Genomic DNA, 21,209 nt, shown 5'->3' with positions numbered 1-21,209 from the left:
GCTTTTGCTTCTCAATGTGAAAAAAGGGATGTCAGCCTTGGCCCTTCCCTCCCTCAGTTCTGGACACTGTCCACAATGGAAAAATGAGCCAACGTCTTTTCAGAAAGAGGATTCCTCAGGGCAATAAAATCATCACTGTTATTGTGATAAGCACCAAGTAACACATAGAATTGGTGGATCTCTATGTTGCACACCTAAAACTAGCGTAATACTGTATGCCCACTCCACTTCAATAATAAAAATCATGAACAAATTAAGAAAAATTAAATTCTCTTCTAAATGTTTATTTTTGAGAGAGAGAGAGAGAGAGAGAGAGACAGAGCGGGAGCAGGGGAGGGGCAGAGAGAGGGGGGACAGAGGATCCAAAGCAGGCTCCTTAATGACAGCAGTGAGCTCCATATGGGGCTTGAACTCACAAACCGAGAGATCATGACCTGAGCCAAAACCAAGAGGCAGACACCTAACCAACGGAGCCACCCAGGCACCCCAAGAAAAATTGAATTCATAAATAAATTAAGAAAAAAATCATGATTGTCGTTATCCCCACAGGGCCTGGAGTCTGTGAGGTTGATAAAACTTTGGCATCAGTATTCCACCTCTGTCTTGCTCCGTTCAGGCTGCTGTAACAAAACGCCACACACCCGGTGCCTTCAGTGACAGAAACGTCCTTCTCACAGTTCCGGAGGCTGAACGTCTGAGATCGGGGACCAGTGTGGACAGGTTTGGTGAGGTCCCTCTTCTGTGTTGCAGACGGCTGTCTTCTGACCGTGTCCTCAGGTGGCACAGAGCAGAGAGAGGAGGCAAACCCTCTCCTGTCTCTTCTCAGAGGGGCACCAATACTGTTCCCGAGGGCCCCATTGTCATGACCCAGTCCCCTCCCTCAGGCCTCACCTCCCAACACCATCACATTGGTGGTTAGGACTGCAGCACATGAATTTGTGGGAGACACAAACATTCCGTCCATAATGACCTCTTTAAGAAATCAGGTCTGGGAGGCTCGGGGCGGGGGGGAGGGGGGCGGGACGTGGGTTAAGCGTCCGACTTCGGCTCAGGTCATGATCTCACAGTTCGAGAGTTTGAGCCCTGCTTCGGGCTCTCTGCTGCCAGCACAGAATTCACTCTGGATTTTTTGTCTGTCTGTCTCCCTCTCTGCCCCTCCCCTGCTGGCTCTCTATATATATCAAAATAAATAAACTTTTAAAAAATGTTTAAAAAGAAAAAACCATACTTGCTCCAATGTATTTCATAGATGAGGGAACAATTTGAGCGTCATGAGAATTTTGCATTTATTTGTAATTTTGCCCACGAGAAACCCCAAGTGAATGCAGAAATCTGACCCCAGCTTAGCAGAGCACTGTAGGAACACGTAGAACATGCACACACACATGCACACACCCTTCGATAATCCACTCCAGTTCACCCCGTGTCGTGAGCTCCGCCATCCACCCTCGATGAAGCCTCCTGCACAACAATTCCTCAGCTGCAGTCCTTCTGACACATACGTCTACAAGTAAGACCCAGAGCTTCTCAAATGCCATAGTCATTGAGCTATTTATGTATTTGTTAACCACTTCACATGGGTACAAATGAACCACTGTGTTTTTTAGATGCGGATATTTGTGTTGGTGTGTCACTGATGAAACTTGGGGTGTTATTTCTTTAACCCCTTTTTCATATTAACCTTGGCTTTTATCGCATGACCCTGCGTAGCACCGTAATTTCCAGGGGTGCACGTGTCCCAGTGCAGCAGCATTGACTGTATGGATCGTGGGAATGAACTGGAGGTGTGGGGTGAACAGATGGCTCACTTTTTATCATACAAGGTCCATGTTATATGGGCCAAATAACACACAAGCCCCAAAAAGCTGAGAAATAAGGGACAACGGAGCAGAACCTCCAGAAAACATGGACCATGCGGACTGCAGTGTGGCTGGTGCCCCCAGGGCGTGTATCATGTCAGCTCTGTGACTCTGGGAAACTCTGTATGGGTTTGAAATACAGTGTTTGAGACCCTCCTCTTAGAGACCAACAGCACCCATCCGCACGTTAGAGGCTCGGGGAAGTTCTCCAACACAGAAACACGTCCAACTGTGATTAACCTGAAGGTTCTGAAGCCTATATGACCACAGGTCCCTTTCTGATGTCGCATCCGTTAACATCGCCCGAGATGGAATCCAGGACTCAGTCAGAACCAACCCAGAAAATAAAATCTGCCCTCTTGCTGCTGAATGAACGAGAACCAGACTGAAATCCCAGAGGAGTATGTTTGGGTGGGATTAGGAAGAACGTAGGGAGGGGAGAAAGGAAATGAGACCTGATGGGGATGTTTCCATGCTGCAGGCTTGGGATCTTCTTCTGTGTGTTCACTTTCCAGAATCTCTGATACAGAGTATCAGATACAGGAGGCTCTCCCACGTCGGAATCAAGCTGGGGTCCCTTCACTCGGGGCCACTCGGCAAATCCATGACTTAGGGTCACCTTTACCCTTGCCGTCAAATCAAAACATCTTTTTATTAACTTGAAGATGTCTGAGTCACATCTTGCGTTCATGGAATTTACATGAATTTTACAAGACAGGTTTCCTCTGGGAGCTCGGTCCTGACATTTTCCCAAACGGATGATCCAAGATCCTTCCTAACACTTTATGAAATGATTAGCCTTGGTAAGAAAACTCTAAACAGAATATTTTTAAAGGAAGCCTGAGGGCTGAAGGTTAACTCTGGCTTGGTGTGAAATATGACACATGTGGCCAGCCCTCACTTAGGAGCAAAGTGTGGAGCATTTCTCAGGGCGATCAGACACCCCGGTTTTCCTGCCCTGAGGCGGGAGCCGGCCAGGACCTCTAGTGCTTCAAGCAGCTGACGTTCTGCCCTAAACCACAGTGAAAGCACAAGGGAATCTTTCTCTGCAGTCTTGGCTTACGGACTTAGGGGCCTAGAGTGACACCTTCTCTCAGAGGAGGAAAAGGTTCTTGTGTGGCGTATTTAAGCGTAAGTGACCTCAGCCAGCCTTAAACGGTTCTGCTTTAAGGAGCACAACCAACCTCGGGAAATGCGGTTCAGTCCCAAACGTAAACCTCTCAAGAAAGGAAACTCAGTACTCACAGGCCCGTTAGGAAACAGGTTAGCTCGCTACACGGAGCGCAGTTCTGGGGAAACTTGGCTTTGGCTGTGGTTCCTCAGAAGTTTCTCAAGTGCAGCAGAATCTGGCCCCTGCCACAGATGCGTTTGTACGTGTGACAGTTCCCATGATGGACGATTCCCATCCCCTCTGCCTGCTCCCACAGACCCCAGGCCAGAGCTCACAGGCCACAGGTGTGGAGTAAATGTTTACCAAATACGGGAGCAAATGAATGCTCCAAAATATGCCACCGTTTTCTCACAGATTGTACTACTCGGTAGTCTAACGAAAAATTATGTGGTCCCCTTGTTATGGTTTCCTTAATTAAGCCTAAATTCAACAGGGCATAGCTTGGAGGGCAAGTCGGGTCCAGTCCCAGTTTGACCTCAGCTCTATCTGTAAACCTTGGGAGGTTCACTTAAATCATCAGGCCTCATGGGAAGGCAAACTTGTGCAGCTGCTCTGGAAAAAGGAGTGGAGTTTCCTCAAAAAAATGAAAAAATAGCACTACCCTACGACCCAGCAATTGCACTACTAGGTATTGACCCAAAGGATACAGGAGAGCTGATTCGAAGGGGCACATGCACCCTAATGTATTATTGACAATAACCAAAGTATGGAAAGAGCTGAAATGTGCATCGGCTGATGAGTGGATAAAGAAGATGTGGGGTGTGTGTGTGTGTGTGTGTGTGTGTGTGTGTATATATGTGTGTGTATATACATGTATACACATGTGTATATATATATGTGTATATATACACACAACGTGTATATATATATGTGTGTGTATATATATACACACATGTGTATATATATATGCGTGTGTGTATACACACACACACACACACACACACACAATGGAATATTACTCAGCGATCAAAAGGAATGAAATCTTGCCATCTGCAACAACACGGATGGAACTAGAGGGTATTATGCTAAGCAAAATAAGTCAGTCAGAGAAAGACAAATATTGTATGACTTCACTCCTATGTGGAATTTAAGAAACACGACAGATGAACACAGGGGAAGGGAAGGAAAAACAAGATGAAAAGAGAGAGAGAGACAAACCACAAGAGACTCTTAGATATAAAGAACAAGCTGAGGATTGCTGGAGGGGTGTTGGGTGGGGGGTGGGCTAAACGGGCAAGGGGCATTAGGGAAGCCACCTACTGTGATGAGCACAGGGTGTTATATGTAAGCGATGAATCGCTGAATTCTATTCCTGAAATCACTGTTGCACCATCGGTGAACTAACTTGAATTTAAATTTAAATTTTTTTAATTTAAATAAATAAATACATCAGAGTTTAAAAAAAAAAGATCATTAGGCCTCAGTTTCCCCATCCGCAGAAAGTAAACTCGCCAGGCAGGTGTGAGGACGGTACGCACTGTACAAGGGAGGCACGCAGAAAATTCTGAATGCGTGTCAGCTCCTATCTGCAAGGGGCAAGTTTTGGGGCAAGCCAGCTGCTCTCCCACGTGACCTCAGGCATCAGGGCTGACTCCTCCTCCAAGTAATCCCACGATTTCTTGAAAAGAAACACCATGCTCGAAATAAATGTTATGTTTCTAATGTACCCGGACGCTATCTTAAGTGAGTTACAAATATTATTTTTAATCTTCAAAACAACCATAAGAGGTAAGTCTCACTGTTACCCTCATTGTACAGACGAAGAAAGCTGAGAACGGAGAAATTAAATAATTTCCTCAAGGTCACACAGCGAGTAAGTAACTAAGATGAAAACCCACACAGTCTGGCCACAATCTGCTCTTAACTACGGTCTCCTCAACTTTTTCAGCGATTTCTGTCATTTGCTTCAACTGATCTGATTGCTAAGTTAGCCTGCACACAGAAGACATTTTGATTTTGTTTTTATGACTCAGGAGGGGGGAAAACAGCTTATTATTTTCAGGCATCAGCCAGACCGTTAGAAAACACTCCATCTGTTTGTGCCTCGATCCAGTCAGGAAATAACAAAAAGAAATTCAAAAGAAGGGGAAAACACTTAAAATGTTTGATTGCCAAGAACTCTACATGGCTTGAGAAAGCCTCCAGCTAAAAATAATCTTTGTATCTAATCTTCAATTACAAAGGAAGAAATTAATTCCCTCCAGACTGTGGCAAAACTTAAAAGTGTCCTCACTTGTCCCGTTATTTTTCAATCTGTTCAAAGGAAAACAACCAAAGACCTACAAGAAAATCATTTCAAATGTCTCACTGTTGTGAATCTAACTGCATTACAAGATCAGTGTTTCTTCCATCTACGCATTCCAGAAAAGCATTCTCTTCCATGGCCATGCTAAATCAGAATAGGGACAGGGTCTCCAGATACCCAATGTTCAGGTCAGGCATCATGAAGAGTTGGACAGAAGGACATTTCGGGAGCACACGCGAAAGGCCGCACATTGACTGTTCTTGGGATTCACACACAGACATCCTAAGGATAGATCTGTCCAGGAAAACAACACGGGGAGCCAAGGGGCCAGGGACATGGGGAGCATGCAGTACAAGAGGAGCAGGTTGAGAGGAAGGACAGGCAGGAACCAAGGACCCTTAGTCCAAGCCCCCAGTGTAATGTGCAGAGTGTCTCTAACAACCAGATGGGAACAAGTGCTCAGGACAGCTTCACTCATTCGTTAGAAATTACACTTGTTAATGTGTATTCTGTTCCAGCTGCAGAGCTAAGAGATGGTTCAACCAGCAAGGCAACGGCAGAGACAAAGATAGAAAGTCAGTAAGGATTCAGAAATCCTAAAGCTGATTGCAAGGTTGGGCATTTAGACAAATCAGTTTCCCCAAAAGACCAGAGTACAAGGCAGGGCAGGCGGTCACCAGGGAGCAGGGTGGACAGACTTGTTCATGTTTTGCTGTTACTTGTCATGCTCCACGGTCATCGTCCTGACTCGTTCTTCCCGCCAGACTTTCCCTCCAGACGGAGGTGCGTCAGGAGCTGACACGTGTCAACAGCCTGCACGTGGCAGATGAAGGGTGAAGGACGGGGCAGTGGATGGATGGAGAAATGAGTCTGCAAACCAAGGTGTGAAAGAAACCGGCCAAGGAAGTAAGACGAGAAGCCAGCTTACTGCATGTCAGGGTCCGGGGGGTGACCACAGTCCATTTGCTGCTGAGCACAAGAGCAATTCTGGAGACCCAGGATTCTTCAGTGTCCACAAGGAAACAGTAACTTACAATGGGGTTTACCATGAGGAGTACATGCAGTGATATATCTTGAATGTTTCTAGAGTGCTTGACTCATGGTAAGAGCTGGTGTTGGCTATGGCGGTACAAGGAGTGATGGTGGGGGTGGGGGGCAGTGGCAATGGTAGTGATGGGGTAACAGTAGCAGTGCTCATGGTGGGGAGGAGAGAGGGTAGTAACTTCCCTGAGACCCTTCCATCGCCCCCACAAGGTTAAGGTGAGCCCTTTAGCAAAGGCCAGCCCTCAAGTTGGTGGAAAGTGTGCAGAGAAGGTGAGTAGTGTTCACTTAGCGGTATAGACAACACTCCCCACCACCACCGTGATTAAGGAAAACAGTAACATAGTTTATGTACAAAATATAGTTATTCCAATACTGTTTGAATTTTGTTAACTGTACTTGCAGATGAGCTTTTTAACCCTTTCTCTCTAGCCTCCATCTCTAGAAATTGGGGGAGGGGGTGGAATCTTCTTCCCATCCTGTGGAAGCAGAAAACCCACTCCCCTCTGGAAACCAGTTGGGCCATTGCTTACGAAAAGAAACACGCACTTGCCATATAACCCAACAATTACAGTCTGGGTCATTTATCCCAGAGAAATGAAAACACGTTCCCACACATACACACACACACACACACACACACACACACACACACACGTAGACACATATTCAGAGCAGTTATATTCACAACAGCAAAAAAATGAAATGTCTGTCAACGCATGAACGGTGAGACATGAGACAAGCTGGGTCACCCACTCAACAATAAACAGGACCAAACTTGTTTGCACAACAGCCTGGACAGATCTCAAGGGTTTAGTGGGAAAGTCTATCTCCACAGGTTACACACCGATACAATTCCATTGGTTCAACTCTCAAAACGCCAAAATTCAAAAGACAAGGAGTAGATTACTGGTCTCAAGGGCAGGGGGAGGGCAGGGCGTGTGGAGGGGGCTGCACGTAAGGATCTACCAGGGGCGTCCTTTGTATGGATGGAATACTGATTTTGACAGAAGTTACACAAATCTACGCATGGGATAAAAATGCACACAACTGTACCCACGGGCAAACACCAATAAGGGAATGAAATCGTACTGAATTCTCCGGGTTCTCTGGACTTTCTGCCTCCCATTTGCTAATGAATGCCACTCAGCAGGAGTGCTGAAAGCTCCCTGTAACGCAGGTAGACTGGGAAGAAAAACAGAAAAACCTAGGCTTAATTTCAAATCCCAGTGGAAATATTTTTTGAAGTGAAAAGGGTATGCATTTAATAGAGTGCTAAGAGGCTATCACGCACAGAGGGAAAAAGATTTATTTTAAATAGGCTACATGCATATGACACCACAAAAGGCCATTGAAACAGAAAAAACATAATGATTTTGTTGGAGAGCCATTTCACTGCCTCTGCTGAGTTGAGTCTTGGGCTTCGGTTCCAAATCAAAGCCAAAGTCATCCAGTGTTTCTTGTTCTTGAGAGAAATGTCCCACAGCACCACCCTGTGATGGCTGGTCGGTATCGGCACCCCGCTCCCACCATGCTGGCTCTGAAAGTGTCCTCACCCCAGACACAGAGAGAAAGTCAGGAGAGGCTAAATTCAGTAGCTCACTGAAGAACTCCAACGACACCAAACATAGGATGATGAAATTTGTGGGGGAAGCCTGTAGAAATGTCCCAGGAGGTGGAGATAAAGCCATGGGATCCAAACGGGTCTTGTCCCCAGCTACAATTGGGCATCATGTGGCAACCATTGTCCTTTTGGACTACATATCATTAGGAATGGTCTTGGTTCCTGTAGCTGGCAGGCACTTTTTCCAGAACGGCAGCAATAATTCCAACAACCTTTGCATTTTCACTGCCCAATCTGTAGAAAATGAGCCACAAAAAAAAGGGGGGGGGGGAGAAGAAGGAAGGAAGGAAGGAAGGAAGGAAGGAAACAAGATAGGAAAAAAAGAAAGAAAGAAAGGAAGAAAGAAAGAAAGAAAGAGAGAGAGAGAGAGAGAGAGAAAGAAAGAAAGAAAGAAAGAAAGAGAAAAAGAGCCACAAAAATACTGGGGACACAGGGACTCAGCTTCCGTCTCTCCGTTTCCCAAAAGGAAGTGATCTGCTGTCTTCCCTCAGGTGTTGCCCACCCTTCTGTCAAAGCAAAAATCATACGGAAGTCAAACAGGAGGGGAAGACTTTATTCACAACTATTGCAACAGGGGAGAGAGGCCAGAACTGAGTCTGAGCTCCACTCAGCCGGAATAAAGGGCAGGAGGGTTTTTAGGAGTAAGAAGGATGTCATTGTCTGTCTGATCCCTAATTGCCTTGACCCAAAAGGAAAGGAGACTTGTCATTTCAGGGCAGAAGTTAGGTCTACAACGTGGAGCAAAGCACCCAAAGCCATCAGGCTCTGCGCTCCCCTGGGAACCAAAGATGGGGTGCCTTCTCGCTGGACGGTTACAGTTCAACCAGGTGGCTGCAGGTCCCTGAGAAAGACGGGTCTGGGTTGTAAAACCAGCGAAAGGCTTTGAAAAGATCTTTGTCTCAGATGGGCAGAGAAAGCGTTTATAAGTGTCTCATCAGTGCTCTAGGAAGAGGCAGGCGGGGCCAGCAAGCAGGGGGAGCTGTCTGAGAGGCAGGGTCTCCCATGCTTTCCCCACGAGACCCCCCACCCCCGGGAGGACAGGGCAGAGGGTGAGGGTGACTGCTGGGCACCCCAGTCTTTGTCGATCTGATCTCATATTTGCCAGCACAGCCGGTGTCGTGAGAAAGGGTTTGGGAGCCAGCAGGTGCTTCCCTTCCCCCCCACCCCCCGCCCAGGGGTCTTTCCTGGCCCATTTTCCCTGCGGTCTGCCTCCATTCCCGGAAGATTGGGAAGCGGCCATTCCCCCCACGTTAGTGCCTTCCTCACAGGCACACTCCCAACTGCGATTCCTGCCGACCGTTTTTGCTCTGCTCTGAATTTAAGCTGTTCTTTTCCCTCCTCCTCATTACTTCTCACGACTATTCTTCCGGAAAGGGACACACATCACAGGGTTCTCCACCTGAGAGGCGAGAGGGAAGCATCCATCTGGAGCCCCCCCACCCTGGGCTCTGGGTGCCAGGGGCATCACTCCCTTCCCCCATTTGTGCAGAACTGAGCGCTTCCACTCTGGACAGTGAGAGCACCCTCCCAGGCAGGAAGCTAGGGTGCAGCTGACACTTCAGGGGAGCCCAAAGTCCTGCGGGGCCCCAGCCATCTGCCCTGGTGGGCCAGACCTGCAGACCTGGCCTGGAGGAGGATGGGGTCGCTCACAGCAGGTGTCTGACTCAGCGGGGATTGATAACCTCCACAGGGACAGGGGAAAACGTGCTGAGGCTGAGTGTGGCAAAGCAAACAGGAGGCTGGAGAGATGTGGGGAACCCTGAGGACAGGGGACAAGCAAGGGGTGCTCAGTCTTCTCCCTACTGAGCCCCGTTGTTGCAAGACTCTGCTACTTCTCCATCTGGAGTGTTCTGTCCCACCCCCACGGGACAGGCTCAGGGGCCTCACCCCCTTGTCTGTGGGAATATGTAGCCCATAGGTCAAAGACACACCAGGAAAACAGAAATTAGATTTGCCTAGAAGGTGGTGTAGCATAAGGAGTAAGAACACACACACACACACACACACACACACACACACACTTCTACATAAGGGAAGGTCTTTGCTCATCAGCTAACACGTACTGAGCCTAGGACTAATATTTTGCCGAAGAAACTGTATTAAATATGAGAACGCTATTAACACCATCCATATGAGAGGTCACAGTGCTTTGCCAGTCGGATGAACAATGGCCTCTTAGTGCGTGATCGGAGAAGAGGAAATTGCTACAACAAGCATTTTTTTCTGTTAATTCTTCTACATGAAATAATTGATCACACGTCAAGCTTCCCCGTTAAAACATTCATCTTGCCCATGTGCTTATTGGTGAGACATGCTCAGCCTGTTTGGCCACGGCCCGCGGCAGAGCAATTATTTATTTTACCATTTGCATTTAAACCAAATGGTATTAAAATTCATCAAGGCGCCATCCCTGATATTACAAAACCGAGGGCAAGTCTATCTCAGGGTTTCTGAAGCCATCTATCCTCCAAATAACGAGACAGTCTGTGGCCAACACATATGATAGCTGACTTTACTGTATTTGCCCTTTAGATAGGACAGGAACACCACTGACGAAAATACATCCAGCAGTACGGCTTCCTATCAACAGTGCAGTCAGCCTCCAGCAACAGTGGGCCAAGGAAACTCCCTTTGCTTTAAGGACCCTGCGCCCGTGTTGTGAGATGATGTATTCTGGGGGGCGGGGAGAATTCTAAATCAAGCAGCAAAGGGCCATGTCTAGCGCACTGCTTCCGACCCGCAGCGTGCTGGCGACTCGCGGCCCAGAGGGCTTCAGCTGCAAGACGTACGTCCTCACTCCCTTCCAGCAAAGCGACTGCTTCCAGAGCCTGCGTGTTCCAGGGAACATTCCCTGGGTGAACTTTAATTAGCGGTGGAATACAATCCCAGATAAGTCAAGGAGGATGACAATTTATTCTTGTGGGACTCGAATCGACACCCGGGGATCTCCAGAAGAGCTAGTAATTCGTGTAGACCGTTTAACTGCTTCTATCTCATCTCGACCACAGAACAGTCTTCGGGAGGAGGGGCGAGGCGAGCATAGCTGTTCAGAAATGGCCCAGCCGGCCGGCTTCCGCGGGAGTCACTTGGGCCCTGTGTCCCCCGCGTGTTAGCAGCAGACGCCCGTCGTTGCCTCCCAATCACACGTTCACTTCAGCAGCTTCTGTTATGTCCGCAGCACGGTGGAAAAGACCAGGGAGAACAACAAAGGTGTTTCATGAAGACCACTGATGATTTTCCTCGGCGGGCCACAGTTAGGACGCCCAAACTGAGGGTACCCATGGGGGCAGAACAAGCCACAACGCCAGGCTTACCACATGCAATCCACAGGCGCCGCTCGGGTTGGGTGCCCGTTTCCCGGAAGGTCCGTTTGACCCATTCCCACTTGAACTCCTAAGCCTGGAGGCAGCTTCACGGTCATCAGACCCGCTCAGTGGAGGAAGGAGGAATCCGCCCAGCACAGTGATGTCAGGACACAAACAGGAGCTAAACAGGCCCCTTTTCCTCAAGCTCGAGCTGGCAATGAAGCTATTATTTCTCAGACACTCCTCACTCAGAATTTGTGTCCACTGACCTTGGTCTGGGCTATAAAAATAGTAACATTGATTTTTCTTAATGTTTTTTTGGAGGGGGGAGAGCACAAGAAAGGGAGGGGCAGAGAGAGGGAAACAGAGGACCTAAAGCCAGCTCTGAGCCGACAGGCTGACAGCAAGCAGCGAGCCTCACGTGGGGCTCGAACTCAAGAACCAAGATATCATGTCTGACGCTCAGCCGACTGAGCCACCCAGGTGCCCCATTAACATTAATTTTTAAATTAAATGTAAAACTTGGCTTTGTGCTTTCTGGAACTTTTCAGGATAATATAAATTAATGCAAAAGAAATGTTTGCTAAGAGATAGCGTGAACAAGCTTGCAGGATGCATATTCATCTAATTTCATAGAACAAATTATTTTTGAATGCAGAGAAGAGCCAGTTAATGTACAATAGGCCAAAATCAAATGCAACTCACCATTAATGACTCATTCATCTAGTAAAACAGAGCCTTGGCGTTTGCACGAGGAACAGACCATACTTTGCACATCTCACCAGTGTGTATACACTTGAACGTGGTACAGTACAACTGTTTCAACGGAATATTGTAACTCAGACTGCAAGGTGCCTTCTGGCCTCACCCCAATCCGTTGACTAATGGGTCTCAGCCACATTTACAAATGCATCTATCTAAAGGATGATGCTCCTCCGGGAACTATTAACTTAGCTCAGATGCGCACGCACTTAGGACAAGTTGAGAACGTTCACTGGTTCAGGGAACCAAAGCTACCACACAGCTGTGTGCGGCCATGGAGCAAACGAGAGGGTCAGAGGGTAAGTGCTTCTGGTTTCAGAGACTGGACCAGTCACTCGAGTCCACCATACAAGGAGCAACCTTTGCACGGACAAAGAGTTTCAGGAAAATGGGGGGGCTTCGATGTGAGAGAGGGGAGGTGAACCAACAGGGGAGAAGATAAAGAAGGCATCTTCGGGGCAGTGATGGGACAAAGAAATCGGCTGGATCGAGTATTCATGCAACATCACCTTCACCCAAAACAATTTTCGAGTTGCCTTTTAACAAAAGATGTGAACACAATGAAAATCGGGTAAGATGAAAATAGGATAAGAAGACAAAATCTACCCAGTGAACATGGAAGAGGAAAATCATTTTACCAGATTAACGGAGGCCTCGGGATTCTAGTAACATTAAATGCAAACCCTAGCTCTGAGTCTCCTGACACCGTGAAAATACTATAAATGTAAAGAAATAAGAATGGCAGGGTGGCCGGAAGCCAGGCCAAGAGGGCTGCCCTGGCTCCTCCCCCTCCTCCCAGTGACTGTCATCATGGAAGACTGGCCCCATGTGGACAGCACTGCCCCTCCGGCTCATCCTTCCGTCCCCCTGAGTCGTCCTGGCCCGGGGCCCACGTGCAGCCTGGTCTCAGTGCTGCTCTGTTCCCCATACCACTGGCCCTTTGCGGTCTCTGCCAGCAGCTGTTGGGTCACTCACACGATTCTGGCCCGACCCAGCAGCTGGGGAGGAGGCAGGAGGCCAGGCTCTGTCCACTGGCCTCAGTATTTCTGGATTTGTGATGATTACATGAAAACCACCACGTACGGGGGCTGCAGGGAGAACAGCGTTGGGACGAGAGGCAATACAAGAGATGTGATGTGACCCCCTCCCTGAACTGCTTACGATCTGGCCGAGATCTTACCACCACCGAGCCCAGGAAGGAGAGGGCTGCCCCTTTCGGCTCCAGAGCTCTCTTCCGCTCTCCCCTCCCCAGATCATAAACCGGGGCTCTGCTGCAGGCTTGCTGGGGGGCTTCTCGGGCGCGCCTCTGAGCCTTTGGCTCTGGGCAATAACTCCTAATAAACCTCCTGTTCCGCTGAAATCACATCCATTCCTGTACTTTATTTTTATTCCTCATCTATCAGCCTGCTCTTCTCTGCTCTGCTTGCACTTTGCATTGCTAACCACCCTCGCCTTCCCGGTGAATCTCCCCAGAGCCTTTACCACCAGCGCCTCCAACGTCTCCCCGTCGCCCTGTTTCATAACACTTCGCAGAGGGGGCCAGAAAGCGGTGAAACCATTCAGGCAAACGGGAAGCATTTACGGGCTCCTCCTCTGTGTGTGCAGAGCAGCCAGCCCCCTCCCCAGTTTCCAGAGACACCTGCCTGCCTTTCCAGCGCTCCCCACCCCCGGCCTTTGCTGTGTCTTCCCCGGCAGGCCCTGCCCCCCACCCCCGGCTCAGTCCGTCCAGAGCCACTGCAACAAAACACCGCGGTCTGGGTGGTTTATGAAGCACAGACACGTTCATTTCTCGCCCCTGGAGACTGGAAGTTCAAGACCGAGGCACCACCAAGATGGATGGCGTCTTCTCGCTGCGTCTTCATGGAGCAGAAGAGGCAGAGAGTGCTCGGGGGTCTCTTTCATAAGGGCACCGAGCCCTCCCTTCAGGGGGCCCCACTCTCATGACCTAATCACCCCCAAAGCCCTACCTCCAAATGCCATCACCTTAGGGATTAGATTTCAACATACATATTTGGGGGGAGGGGACACAATCATTGTCAGGAGCACCCATCTTACTCCTCTGTAGGGTGTTCAGTGCCCTCATGGTCTCCCCTCAACACAACCTGCTTTCGGGAAAACACCCCGATCCCATCATTTTCTTCTCAGAATGGAAGCCACCTTGTCCCCTCTCCCTGAGACACGGAGGCTCCTCACCTCTCACTACAGGGAGAGGATCCAGGCATCCAGGGGGTAGAGAGAGCTGGCCCAGCTTCTCCCATGTCCCCTCCCCCCCAGACCCCCCTTTCCCCCGCCCCCAGAACAAGAGAAGTGGAAAACAGGACAGTGGGATGTCTTTGGCCAAAAGCGTCTGCCTACCAGCCAGACAGGGAGGGGACTGGGTCTTGTACAGCAGAAGTTCATTAGAGTCAGTTTGCACAGCACGCACAGTTTATGGAAAACCCCAACTGCCAGGCGCCTGGGTGGCTCAGTTGGTTAAGTGTCCGACTGGTTCGGGTCCTGATCTCAGACTGGTTCGGGTCTGATCTCAGAATTCGAGCCCCGCAGCAGGCTCTCTGCTGTCAGTGCAGAGCCTGCTTCGGATCCTCTGTCTGCTCACTCTGCCCTCTCTCCTGTGCTCTCTCTCTCTCAAAAATAAACATTAAAAAAAAATTTTTTTTAAGAAAATCCCCAATTGCCAAATAACCCTCTAAAACTGCTTAAAGCAGCAGCATGTTCAACATCGAAATATCATCTTGCACAAAATGAGACACAGCCCCTGTCCTCCGCTGGGCCAAGACGAGGCGTGTTCCGTGAAAAGCAGTGGGCAAGTCGGCTGCCCTCAACAGCGCACCAGATGTGTGGACAGGTTCCGGACCCCCACTCGCTGGGGACCTCACGTCGCAAGAGGCGGTGGGAACTAAGATGTCTGGCCCCAGATGTACCTGGCACCCCTGGGCACTCATGCTGGGGAGGAAACAACCCCCCCACCAGTCCCTCCGGTGCAGACCCTGCCAGGACACCCAGCCCCGGGGTCGTGGGACCCTCGTGACAGCTCTTCTGCTTCCCTCGTGCTCTGAACAGCCGTCATCTTAGGGTTGGGGGCACCCAGACTCTCACTCTGGAAAACGCTCGACTGGAATTTAATCTCACTTCTAGCCCTCTCGGAAATTAGACGTTAGTGTTTGATAGGACCTCGTGTGCGGCATATCTGTGTGCTGAAAAGCTAAGATCCCCAGCGTCTGAGTCGCACCCAGTGTGCGTGTGTGAGCCCCGCCCTCTGCCCTGTGGTCATCTTTCCTCTGGGATTTGCTTTAATGTGGCAGATCTAATAACACCACAGATGAGTATGTGCCCTGAGGGGTACCACCGTCTCCCAAGTTCCACGTGCCCTGCCCAGGGTTATGCACAGGGGAGAACGTCTTGACTTGACCCTAGACAGTCATGGAGCAGAAGGGAGAGTCCTTGTCTGGGGGAGGGGCTCATCCACCCCAGGATGGAAACCCCATTGGGGGTGGGTGTTGGCACCTGGAGGTGCCCCATGGAAGCAGATGCTGCCTGCACGGGGCCAGCTGAGGACACAGAGCTGAACCCAGGATGGAGATCACACAGTTACTACTTTGTGGATGCACCAAGAAAATAGCTGTTTGTTTACAGGGGTTGCTTGGGAAGTGTTGCAATACATAATTTGCACTGTCGGTTCTCAAAAATGCATCGGGGTCATTTATCAATCAAAATCATTTGCCCGTGTGTGTTGCTCTCATTTGGCATGGTGAGGGTAGGACAGCTTTCAAGTTTCTGAGACCTCTCCCGCTTCCACGGATTCATGATTCTGTAACCCTGGGCCCAGGTGTGGGGCACATTCCCTCCTGACCACCTCTGAATTTTGGCTGAGCCTTGGGCAAAGGGGAGTGAAAATACACACACACGCACTCGGGCTTAACGGAACACTAGCTCCGGGTGGCACCCCCTAAGGAACGGCCACAACACATCGTCCAGATGCGGCATTCTGTGGACAAGTTTCTGTGACAGGTTGCTGGACTCACCCCCAGCCATGGATCGAGGGGAGGCAGCCACAACAGAAGGACACGATTCGTTACCCCCCAAATGCCCACTTCCAGGAACAGGTGAAGGTTCAGAATAAGCCGGGCACACAAGATGGAGACTGTCAATGGTGGGACACCGCAAAGAGGGAGCTGAGACCCAGAAGGGGAAATCCCTGCCAGGAACACCAGCAAAGTGGAGGAGACAGGCACTGGGCATACTTTCCCGGGTGCCTGGTGGGATCCTTTTGTCAAAGCCTGTGAACGTAGGCTTTGACGTAAGGCTGCTGGTGAAAAGCAGGTACCTACCCAGGGACAGCAGGAGGGACTCAATGCCAGCTCCCCTGAAGCCTCAGAACATCACGGATGTCCTGAAAACACTTTAGCTGCCTTCTGCCTCCATAGGTGTTAGAACCAAGTCTCCCCCATGTCCTTAGGGCACCAGGAACTGCTCTTTGTTGGCCCCAAAGCGCTAAAACCAGAACCGCTAATCGTGCCCAGTGTGGTGCCGCAGTGAGAAAACGTCGCAGACACCAGAAAACATCCGTGAAACTTGGACGTCCACATAGGGTATCCTAGGATAGTTTACAAGCCAACTATTGGAGGAAGGGGAAATGAATGGCTCTCCACCTCATGAGGGTCTCTGGATAGTGCTGCCCAGGAGGCGTGGGGCCAGGGGCACAGTAAGAGGAAGACCACCCAGACCCAAATTAACCGACGGTAGAGGGGCGCCTGGGTGGCTCAGTCGGTTGAGCGTCCAACTTCAGCTCAAGTCATGATCTCATGGTTCATGAGTTTGAGCCCCGCACCGGGCTCTGCGCTGACAGCTCAGAGCCTGGAGCCTGCTTTGGATTCTGTGTCTCCTCTCTCTGCCCCTCCCCGACTTGTTCTCTGTCTCTATCAAAAATAAATAAAATAAAATAACATAAAATGAGATGAAATAAAGTAAAATAAAACAAAATAAAATAAAATAAAATAAAATAAAATAAAACCAAACCAAACCAAACCAATGGTAGATACCAGTGCACGTGTGAGGGACTCAAAAACATACACTTGATTCTTTCACGGGGCTAGTTAGCAGTTAGTATTCTCCAGAAAAACAGAACCAATGAGACAGAGAGGGAGAGGGAAGGGGAGAGAGAGGGAAGGGGAAATGTATTCTAGGAATTGGCTCACGCGGGTAGAGAGGCTGAGAAGTCCCACAATCTGCCTAAGAACAAGCAAAGCCAGTGGTTGGGATGATTCAGTCTGAGTCTGAAGACCCAAGACCCAGGAGCTGCCATATCCAAGGGCCAGAGAAGATGGCTATCCCAGCTCAGGAACAGAGAGAGAATTTACTCTTCCTTCGCCGGTTTGCTCCATTTTGATACTCTTCCACGTCAGTGAGGGTGGATCTCTGAAGTCAGTCCTACTGAATCAAATGCCAATCTCTTCTGGAAACATCCTCCCAGACACACCCAGAAATTCTATTCTAACAGCTGTGTGGGCATCCACAACCAAGTCAGGTTGACACACAAAATTAACCATCACAATGTGCTAACTAACCTTATCGTGACGATCAAGTTACAATATATACGTGCATCAAATCATCACATCATACACCTTAAACTTGCACTGTTTGTGCCAATTTCACCTCAATAAAGTTGAGGGGGGAAAATTAGACAGGACAGCTAGCATTCCATCTCCATTTTTCTTGGAAGTCCGAAACCACTTGATCCTGGCCCCAGTCATGATAACACCTAACTGTGTGGCCTTAGGAAAGTTGCTTCACCTCTCTGCAAAGTTCAAGGATTGGGCTGGAGTAGGAGTCACAAGCTGAATGTCCTCAGGGGCTGGAAAGGAATGATACTGTGCGAAGAAGGCAAAGTGAAAGACAAAAAGGAATGGAGGGGCCTGGGGTAAACAGGAGAGCCTACGTGAGCACCTCAAAACACTTTTTTTTTTTAATTTTTTTTTTCAACGTTTATTTATTTTTGGGACAGAGAGAGACAGAGCATGAACGGGGGAGGGGCAGAGAGAGAGGGAGACACAGAATCAGAAACAGGCTCCAGGCTCTGAGCCATCAGCCCAGAGCCCGACGCGGGGCTCGAACTCATGGACCGCGAGATCGTGACCTGGCTGAAGTCGGACGCTTAGCCGACTGCGCCACCCAGGCGCCCCCTCAAAACACTTTTTGTAAATGTTAATGCACTCCACAAGCAACACTCCTGCAGGCTATCCACATCAGCCATCCCAGAGCCTTATGGTCTCAGAGGTTCACCATATGTAAAATTTCTCTAAGATCTGGATGAGGCAGGGTAGATTTTTCCACAAAGATAGGTTCCAATCGGGATATACTCTGGTTGTCCGAAATATAAATCCACACAGCTGTCTCCAGGAAAGGAGGATTTATTACAGGGTACTAGGCTTCAGGGATCCCAAGAGAAGCGGAAGACATGGGGCCGGGGCCCCTCCAGAGATCTCAAGAAAAGGGTTCTGTGAACCTCCAGCTTCATGCCTCACCACCTCTGGGACGAGCGACCTTACAAGTGTTGGCTTCTTGTCTGTCCCTCGACTCTTTGCTCAGTCTCTAAGTGCCCGCTTTCAAATTCTGAAGGGAGGATTCTTTGGACCTCTCTCAAAACAGTACCCAGGCTTGACCAAGCAGCCACGGCCAAGGAGGACGGGGTCACGTGGTTCAATCACGGCTCTGTAAGCAGTGCTCTTTGTGAGACAGTGGAAGGGAGTAAGCCACAGAAGTCCCAGCACAAGGTCAAAACGGAAACTATTGATTTTCCCAATTATCTTTTCTCCCAAACATTTCAGATATTTCCTCTAACACCACCTCCTGTTAGTTTATGGGTAAAATCTACCCTGCTGCCCTCTTTGTAGCTTTGCTTCCTACCAGCACAGTAAGGCCCTCCCCGCCTTGGGCCATCCCTGGCACCTGTGTGCTGTGTGGGAAGAGAGTCCTGGAAGGTGGGCACGTGGATATGCCATCCTCCTGTGACCCAGAGGGAAGAGGCACCGAGCAGCTTTGCCTCCACGTCATTCATTCTCAGCGCATATGAGATGTCATGGGGCTTTATGAGTGCTAAATCAGTTTTATTGGCCATATGATTTGATTGATCTTGTTAGTCTTGACAAGAAATCAATTGGAAAAAAATATATGGACCTTCCCGGAATGGGCTCTCCATCTTAAGGTAAAAGAACAATCTAACAGGCAGAGAGGAAGATCTAAGGAGCAGCCTTGGTAAAATATGACCAAACCCAAGGCCCTGGGATGACACTACTTTCTGGTCTCTGAAGCCGGAAGGAAATGAGGAAGGAGACCCAGGAAAGGGATCCAGTAAATTCAGGGATGTCACCTCCGGATGAGCCTGGGAGCTTCAGAAAAGACAAGCCACTGTGTGCCCACACGTGCCCTGGGCTCCTACCACAAAATCACAGGGGAAGAGCCGTTACGGAGTCTCCCAACGTGATGAAAAGGGTAAGACTGTCTTGGGTCCAAATCATCCTGACCCCGCCATTTTCTAGTTGGGCGACCCTTCCTTCTCTGCCCCTCAGTGTGCTAACCTGTTAGAAGTAATAGGACCTATTGCACAAGACAACCGTGGAAAATGACGCGAGGCTGATGTGAAACAGCAGGTGCAGAAGATGCACATGGCCCCATGCACCTGTGGGCACAGGGCACGTCCCTCACTTCCTGTGACCTCTAGTTATAAAGGCAAGTCCAGTGCCAGTTCAACAAAGGGCAGGATGACTCAGTGGCAATAGAACCCCACAGACCAAGGTTCAAATATGGATTCTGACAACATACCCAACTATGACGTCTTTGTTTCTTTGTCTGTGAAACGACCCTGCATCAGAATCACTTGTAGAGCGGCATTAGTCTGCTCTGGCTGCCATAAAAGAATACCACGAACAAGGTGGTTTAAATGTCAGAAACTGGCCTCTTCTCCAAGAAAAGAGCAAACAGCAGACGATGCTGGTGCTGCAGGAGCTTCCGAGAGGCTTTGGCGGCAGCATCTGGGGCTGTGGTCATGCTCATGGTGATGGTTGTGGCCAAGGCCAAGGCCACACAGCTCACAGAGGCAAGGCGGAGGGCAAGAAGGGGATCCCCGCCACCAAGCGGGGCCACCTGGTCAAGGACGGGAAGATCAAGTCCCTGGAGGAGATCTTGTCTTCTCCCTGCCCATCAGGGAATCTGAGATCATTGATTTGTCCCTCAAAGACGAGGTTTCAGAGATTACGCCTGTGCAAAAGCAGACCCAGGCTGGCCACAGGACCAGGTTCAGGGCACTTGTTGCCATCAGAGATGACCATGGATATGTTGGATATGTCGGTCTGGGTGTTAAGTGCTCCGAGGAGGTAGCCACTGCCGTCCGTGGGGCCATCACCCTGACTAAGCTGCCCACTGTCCAGTACTGCGAGGCTACTGGGGTAACCGGACCAGCAAGCCTCACATTGTGCCACCAAAGGTGACCGGCCACCGTGGCTCTGCGCTGGTGTGCCTCATCCCTGCCCCCAGAGGCACTGGCATCATCTCAGCCCCTGTGCCCAAGAAGCTACTGACAAAGGCCGGTGCTGACGACGGCTGCCCCTCGGCCAGGGACTGCACCCCACCTGGGGCAACTTCACCAAGGCCACTTTGATGCCATTTCCAAGGCGTATGGCTATCTCACCTCCGACCTCTGGGGAGAGACCAAGTTCCCCAAGTCTCCCTATCAGGAATTCACTGTCTTGTAAGACCCACACCAGACTCCAGCCACCACACAGTTTTGTACAAGAAAAATAAAGTAAATTAAAGCCTGTTTAAAGAAAAGCAGTAATTGATTTTCTCACAGTCCTGGAGGCTCAGAGTCCCAGATCAAGGTGCCGGCTGACTTGGTTTCTGGGGAGAGCTCTCCTCCTGGTGTGTAGACAGCCACCCTGTGGCCTCCTGTGGACACTAATCCTATCAGATCAGGTTTCCACCTTTTTATCTCATTTATCCTTGACTGCTTCTGTAAAGGCCCCGTCTGCAAACAGTCACAACCTGGGGGGTTAGGGCTTCAACATACGAATTTGGAAGGAACACAATTCAATCCACAGCAAGGACTTATTAAAAATACAGATTGCGGGGCCCCATCCCGGGCCTACAGAATCCAAGCCCCTGGAGGTGGAACGCCAGAAGGTGAATTTTTAACAAGTTTTCTCCACCT

At 49.6% G+C, this 21,209-nt stretch overlaps 1 pseudogene; it reads left to right on the top strand.

The window, feature by feature from the left end:
- The first annotated feature begins 19,990 nt into the window (after positions 1-19,990).
- Positions 19,991-20,754, top strand: LOC125154147 (40S ribosomal protein S2-like; annotated as a pseudogene).
- The last annotated feature ends 455 nt before the right edge of the window (positions 20,755-21,209 follow it).

This window comes from Prionailurus viverrinus, chromosome A2 (assembly GCF_022837055.1).
Source record: "Prionailurus viverrinus isolate Anna chromosome A2, UM_Priviv_1.0, whole genome shotgun sequence".
Classification (NCBI taxonomy): domain Eukaryota; kingdom Metazoa; phylum Chordata; class Mammalia; order Carnivora; family Felidae; genus Prionailurus; species Prionailurus viverrinus.
This window is presented reverse-complemented; position numbering and strand designations above follow the sequence as displayed.